The sequence below is a fragment of the Triticum aestivum genome, chromosome 2D, assembly GCF_018294505.1.
Source record: "Triticum aestivum cultivar Chinese Spring chromosome 2D, IWGSC CS RefSeq v2.1, whole genome shotgun sequence".
NCBI classification, from domain to species: domain Eukaryota; kingdom Viridiplantae; phylum Streptophyta; class Magnoliopsida; order Poales; family Poaceae; genus Triticum; species Triticum aestivum.
The window spans coordinates 399,825,491-399,833,530 of record NC_057799.1 but is presented as its reverse complement, the minus strand read 5'-3'; positions in this window follow the sequence as shown (position 1 = coordinate 399,833,530).

Below are 8,040 nucleotides of genomic sequence, written 5' to 3'. Positions count from 1 at the left end.
CTTAAAAAAAAAACTGGTTGTGGAATTTCCTCAACATTTAAAAAATGTTTCCATTTTAAAAAGATTATATTTTAGAATTGTTCGAGATTTTTTAATAAAATTAATATTTTATAAAATGTTCCATATTCAAAAAAATATTCCTGTTTCAGTGAAAAGTTTACAGAAACAAATAATGTTTGCGTCTAAGAAAAAAATTTAAAAATTGCTCTGAATGTTCCCCTTAAAAAAATCAATAATGTGGTGTTTTTATAAAAGGTTCATGGTTTCAACATATTTTTTTGAATTTCAATAACTATTCCCGTTTCTAATTTTGTTTGTGTTTTTCCAAAATTATATGTAATTATCAAAAAAATAAATGTTCACATTTTTTAAAACTGTTCGGGCTTTCAAAAAAATGTTAGCGCTAAAGTAATCAAAGAGAATAAACCGTCGTGATGAAGGGACATTCATGCCCACTTATGCTTATGAAAGAGGATTTATGCGCTGCAATTAGTAATCCATCCGGTTACATCGTCATAGGAGAGTGGCCAAAGCAACCGTGTCCCGTTGGTTGTCACACATCCACCAAATGAGGAGGCATGCACAACCCCGAGATGGAGGTGGGCGCGAAAGAAAAAGGCACGAGTTGGGTGCTGGCCACCACACCTACCAACCCCACCACTATCAAGATTTCATGGGGCCAAACATGTCCAGTGAGAACACCGCAACTCCTTGCTCTATCGCCTTCCGTTGTGGAGACCTTTTTTTGGACACAATTGATTATCTTTTCCGTTGCTTGTCGTAAATAAAATATCTCTCCCGTTGCAACGCACGGGCATATGTGCTAGGACAAATAAAGCAAGGTGCGTTTCTCCAATATTTTCATCCGTTCACCGTCGAAAATAAATTTTTTCTATCCGAGGTGGTACTAAATTTTTGTGCATCCACTAAAAAACACAAAAAGTTTCTCCAGAATTCCGCAATTGGGCCGGGCGCACTCCAGCCCAACAAAGCCAACCCAGTAATTATCCTGCTAATGCGTTAAAAAGACCTTATTTGTCGCACGAGGCGACAAATAGTTCAAGGTACTCACATGTCGCCCAAAACTGGGACGACCCTTTTCAACTAAATCTTTGTGCCTGTGTTTCGTTTTCGTTTTCCCTTTTCTAATTTTTCCTTGAAATTTAAATTTTTGTTTAAATATTCAAAAAACGAGCATTATAAAATTTTATTCCTGTTTTTAAAAATATTAGAAACTTCAAGAAAACTGGTTTTGGAATTTCCTCAACATTAAAAAATGTTGCCATTTTAAAAAGATTCTATTTTAGAATTGTTCGAGGTTTTTTATAAAATTAATATTTTATAAAATGTTCCATATTCAGAAAAAATTCCTGTTTCAGTGAGAAGTTAACAAAAACAAAATAATGTTTGGGTCTAAGAAAAAAATTAAAAATTGTTCTCAATGTTCCCCTTAAAAAAATCAATAATGTTGTGTTTTTATAAAAGGTTCATGGTTTCAACATATTGTTTTTGAATTTCAATAACTATTCCCGTTTCTAAATTTGTTTGTTTTTTTCCAAAATTATATGTAATTTTCAAAAAATAAATGTTCACATTTTTTGAAACTGTCCGGGCTTTCAAAAAAACGTGAGCGCTAAAGTAACAAAAGAGAATAAACCGTCGTGATGAAGGGACATTCATGCCTGATTATGCTTATGAAAGAGGATTTATGGGCTGCAATTAGTAATCCATCCGGTTACACCGTCGTAGGAGAGTGGTCGAAGCAATCGTATCCCGTTGGTCGTCACATATCCACCAAATGAGGATGCATGCACAACCCCGGGATGGAGGCGGGCGCGAAAGAAAAAGGCACGAGTTGGGTGCTCGCCACCACACCTACCAACCCCATCACTATCAAGATTTCATGGGCCAAACATGTCCAGTTGGAAGACCGCAACTCCTTGCTTTGTCGCCTTCCGTTGTGGAGACCTTTTTTTGGACACAATTGATTATCTTTTCCGTTGCTTGTCGTAAATAAAATATCTCTCCCGTTGCAACGCACGGGCATATGTGCTAGTGGTTTATAAACTATTTTACTAGCCATAGATTCATCAAAATAAACAAACAACACATAGAAAACAGAATCTGTCAAAAATAGAACAGTCTGTAGTAATCTGTATCAAACGTATACTTCTGGAACTCCAAACATTCTAAAATAAATTGGTGGACCTGAGGAATTTGTGTAGTATTCATCTGCAAAAATAATCAACTAAATATCACTCTCTAGTAAAAAGTTTTAGCTAATCTCGTGAGCGCTAAAGTTTCTGTTTTTTACAGCATGATCATAAAGACTTCACCCAAGTCTTCCCAAAGGTTCTACTTGGCACAAACACTAATTAAAACACAAAACCACATCTAAACAGAGGCTAGATGATTTATTTATTCCTAAACAGAACCAAAAAGCAAGAAACTAAAATAAAATTGGGTTGCCTCCCAACAAGCGCTAACGTTTAACGCCCCTAGCTAGGCATGATGATTTCAATGATGCTCACATAAAAGATAAGAATTGAAACATAAAGAGAGCATCATGAAGAATATGACTAGCACATTTAAGTCTAGCCCACTTCCTATGCATAGGGATTTTGTGAGCAAACAACTTATGGGAACAAGAATCAACTTGCATAGGAAGGTAAAACAAGCATAACTTCAAGATTTTAAGCACATAGAGACGAAACTTGATATTATTGCAATTCCTACAAGCATACATTCCTCCCTCATAATAATTTTTAGTAGCATCATGAATGAATTCAACAATATAACCAACACCTAAAGCATTCTTTTCATGATCTACTTGCATAGAAATTTTACTACTCTCCACATGAGCAAATTTATTCTCATTCGGAATAGTGGGAGTATCATAAGAAACTCGAATACTATAAATTGTTTCCACATTAAAAGAGTAATGTGCAGAAAAAGGGTAATCATAATCATGACAAGTTGTATAAATATAATCGTCACTACTTTTTATGGCATAAGTTTCATCACAATAATCATCATAAGTAGCAACTTTGTTCTCATCATAATCAATTGAAACCTCTTCCAAGATAGTGGAATCATTACTAAATAAAGTGATGACCTCTCCAAATCCACTTTCATAAATATTATAAGATTCAACATCCTCCAAAATAGTGGGATCATTACTTCCTAAAGTTGACACTCTTCCAAACCCACTTTCATCAATATAATCATCATAAGTAGGAGGCATGCTTTCATCATAGTAAATTTGCTCATCAAAGCTTGGGGGACAAAAAATATCATCTTCATCAAACATAGCATCCCCAAGCTTGTAGCTTTGCATATCATTAGCATCATGGATATTCATAGAATTCATACTAACAACATTGCAATCATGCTCATCATTCAAATATTTAGTGCCAAACATTCTAATGCATTCTTCCTCTAGTACTTGAGTACAATTTTCCTTTCCATCATACTCACGAAAGATATTAAAAATATGAAGCGTATGAGGCAAACTCAATTCCATTTTTTTTGTAGTTTTCTTTTATAAACTAAAGTGTGATAAAACAAGAAACTAAAATATTCGATTGCAAGATCTAAAGATATACCTTCAAGCACTCACCTCCCCGGCAACGACGCCAGAAAAGAGCTTAGTTGACGGGGTGTGAGTGCCGCTTACCTAGCCTCCCCGGCAACGGCGCCAGAAAAGAGCTTGATGTCTACTACACAACCTTCTTCTTGTAGACATTGTTGGGCCTCCAAGTGCAGAGGTTTGTAGGACAGTAGAAAATTTCCCTCATGTGGATGACCTAAGGTTTATCAATCCGTGGGAGGCGTAGGTTGAAGATGGTCTCTCTCAAACAACCCTGCAACCAAATAACAAAGAGTCTCTGGTGTCCCCAACACACCCAATACAATGGTAAATTGTATAGGTGCACTAGTTCGGCGAAGAGATGGTAATACAAGTGCAATATGGATGGTAGATATAGGTTTTTGTAATCTGAAAATGTAAAAACAGCAAGGTAACTAATGATAAAAGTGAGCGTAAACGGTATTGCAATGCTAGGAAACAAGGCCTAGGGTTCATACTTTCACTAGTGCAAGTTTTCTCAACAATAATAACATAATTGGATCATATAACTATCCCTCAACATGCAACAAAGAGTCACTCCAAAGTCTCTAATAGCGGAGAACAAACGAAGAGATTATGGTAGGGTACGAAACCACCTCAAAGTTATCCTTTCTGATCTATCTATTCAAGAGTCCGTAGTAAAATAACACGAAGCTATTCTTTCCGTTCAATCTATCATAGAGTTCGTACTAGAATAACACCTTAAGACACAAATCAACCAAAACCCTAATGTCACCTAGATACTCCAATGTCACCTCAAGTATCCGTGGGTATGATTATACGATATGCATCACACAATCTCAGATTCATCTATTCAACCAACACAAAGTACTTCAAAGAGTGCCCCAAAGTTTCTACCGGAGAGTCAAGACGAAAAGGTGTGCCAACCCCTATGCATAGGTTAATTGGCGGAACCCGCAAGTTGATCACCAAAACATACATCAAGTGGATCACGTGATATCCCATTGTCACCACAGATAAGCACGGCAAGACATACATCAAGTGTTCTCAAATCCTTAAAGACCCAATCCGATAAGATAACTTCAAAGGGAAAACTCAATCCATTACAAGAGAGTAGTGGGGGAGAAACATCATAAGATCCAACTATAATAGCAAAGCTCGCGATACATCAAGATCGTATCACCTCAAGAACACGAGAGAGAGATCAAACACGTAGCTACTGGTACATACCCTCAGCCCCGAGGGTGAACTACTCCCTCCTCGTCATGGAGAGCGCCGGGATGATGAAGATAGCCACCAGTGAGGGTTCCCCCCTCCAGCAGGGTGCCGGAACAGGGCCCCGATTGGTTTTTAGTGGCTACAAAGGCTTGCGGCGGCGGAACTCCCGATCTATTCTGTTCTCCGATGTTTTTAGGGTATATATATAAGCGAAAGAAGTCGGCCAGGGGAGCCACGAGGGGCCCATGAGGGTGGAGGGCACGCCCAGGGGGGTGGGCCCCCTGCCTCGTGCCCTCCTTGTTTATTCCCTGACGTGTACTCCAAGTCCCCTGGATTGCTTCACTTCCAAAAATAACTCTCCCGAAGGTTTCATTCCGTTTGGACTCCGTTTGATATTCCTTTTCTGCGAAACACTGAAACAAGGGGAAAACAGGAACTAGCACTGGGCTCTGGGTTAATAGGTTAGTCCCAAAAATAATATGAAAGTGTTTAATAAAGCCCATCAACATCCAAAACAGATAATATAATAGCATGGAACAATAAAAAATTATAGATACGTTGGAGACGTATCAGGGACAACAAAGGGATTACGGGCACCTTATCTTTTTTTTTTAGTTTGTAAGCCTGTGGGCACTTGTTAGATTTGAAACTTGTAATCCCCTTCCTCATGTTTTTCTTTCTGTACAAACTTGTACCTGGATGGGACGTTTTTAATAAAAAGGGTGCTTGCCGGGTTTTTTGTGCGTGAGCGAGGCCCATGCCAAGGACGAATCCTTGTTATTTTTAAGATAAACATTATCGCCCGGCAGTAGGCCTTGCCATTCCCCCACTTCAGCCGACCATTCTCACGCTCTTGGCGGAGGCAGGGCGATGTGGAGTTAGGCCCCTCGTCCGTTTCTCTTGCCACCGCGACTACGACCAAGTTCCAACCCAGGGGATAGCTCTTGGGCACAGGAAAAGGGGAACACAGTGGTTTTAAGAAAATAAACGAGGTTTCACACGTCCTAGTCCGGTACGGAAATGCATAACAGGGGAATGAAAGACTTATCTGAATCCGCAGCCGTCGGCAACCTTGGCTTGCTGCGGTTGGATCCTTGCGTCTTCGGCCCCTGACAATCCTGGCTTGCCGAGGTCGGAGCACCGATCCGTCCTCGTTCTCCCAAGCGACTCAGGAGAAGTGTCCACGTGTCCTGCGAACCAAAGGAGACAGAAAGACGCAGACTCGACCTCTAGGCTAGGGGTTAGTCGCCGCTAAGCACTATCAACCCTAACCGAGGGAGAGACTCAACCTAGCATGCATGCTATTGCTTAGGGCGCCAGCACTTCATTTATTTATGCTCTGGGTCTACGCCTGGCTTTGTACAGAGGGTTACATGCCTTGCCGGCAAAGCTTGTACAAAAGGTGGCTTGCTGGGAGGCCCGGCAATCGCGCCTTATTGGTAAAACTTGTGAAGATGTTCGATGTTCCAGGAGTTGCTCACTGGGACAACATCTTCGGTCTCCAGGCGGACTACGCCGAGCCTCGTGACTCGTATTACCCGATAAGGGCCTTCCCACTTCGGCGTCAACTTGTTGGAATTCTTGGCCAACTGAACGCACCGAAGAACAAGGTCGCCTTCCTCAAAGCTTCGGGCATGGACCTTGCGGCTATGGTAGCGGCGCAAGGCCTGCTGGTAGCATGCTGCTCTCACAGCCGCACGAAGACGATCTTCCTCAAGGAGCATTGCGTCTTCTTGCCGCAGCGGCCCTTGCTCAAGCTCATCATAAGCGAGCACTCGAGGTGACCCGTATATGAGTTCCGTGGGGAGAACTGCCTCTGCCCCATATACTAGGGCAAAGGGTGTCTGGCTAGTGGCTCGATTTGGCGTCGTCCTGATCGACCAAAGAACCGCCGGCAACTCATCAATCCAGCGCTTCCGCTCTTGTGCAGCCTGTCAAAAGTCTTCGTTCTCAGGCCTCGCAACACTTCAGCATTTGCCCTCTCCGCTTGGCCGTTGCTCCGGGGGTGTGCCACGGAAGTAAAACTGACCTTGCTGCCGAGGTCTTGAATGTATTGCATGGAGTGGCTTGTGAACTGTGTGCCGTTATCGGTGATGACTGTTTGGCACACCAAAACGGCAGACTAGTCCCTTGAAGAACTTGACGGCTAACTGTGCTGTCACCTTCCTCACCGGTTCCACCTTCGGCCACTTTGTGAACTTGTCGATTGCGATGTACAAGTACTCAAAGCCCCCGACAGCGCGGGGAAGGGGCCCAGTATGTCAAACCCCCATACCAAAAATGGCCAGGAGAGAGGGATTGTTTGAAGGGCTTGGGCTGGTTGATGAAGCTTCTTTGAATGGAACTGGCACGCTTCACACTTGGTTACTAGTGCCGTTGCATCCTGGAGGGCGGTGGGCCAGAAGAAGCCTTGCCGGCAAGGGCCCTTGACCCTATGTGGGAGCCACATATGCCTCCATGTATCTCTGCCAACAGCTCCAGTCCTTCCTCCCGGGGGATGCACTTCAATCTCACACCGTTCGGCCTTCTTCTGTACAGGACGTCATCGACGAACTGGTACAGGGCAGACCGACGGGCTACTCTTTCTGCTTCTTCCTGCTCCTCAGGAAGCTCCCCTGTCTGGAGGAAATGGACGGTATGCTGTGCCCATGCTAGAGCCTGGGGCTCGACGGCAAGGACCAAATGCATCTCTTCCGCCATGGGGGCAGCCGTCTCTACGGCCAGGGCTGGGTGCCCTGCCGGAGTCAGCCGTCCTTTGGCGGGCTCAGGATCCGCGACAACACCCTTGCCGGCAGCCCCCGGGGGTTCGGCAGGAAAGTACTTGCCGGGGCCTGACTTCCTCTGCTTGTTCTGCTCTGTTGATGGCTCGACGGATCGTTGAGTTAACCGAAGCAAAAAGGTACCTGGTTCCACAGGTAGCTTGAATGCAGCGCGCTTTGACAGGTAGTTAGCGATGTCGTTCTCCGCTCGGGGAACGTGCTCTACTTGTATACCGTCGAAGCGCTCCTCCAGTTTCCTCACCTCATCTACGTAGGCCTCCATCAACGGACTCTGATAATCCTTGTTAACTTGCCTGATGACAAGCTGTGAATCACCCCTGACGATGAGATTTTTCACCCCGAGGTCCGCTGCGATCCTGAGACCGGCAAGCAGCCCCTCGTATTCAGCAGTGTTGTTCGTGGACATCTCCCTGGGAAAGTGCATCTGGATCACATACTTGAGGTGCTCTCCGG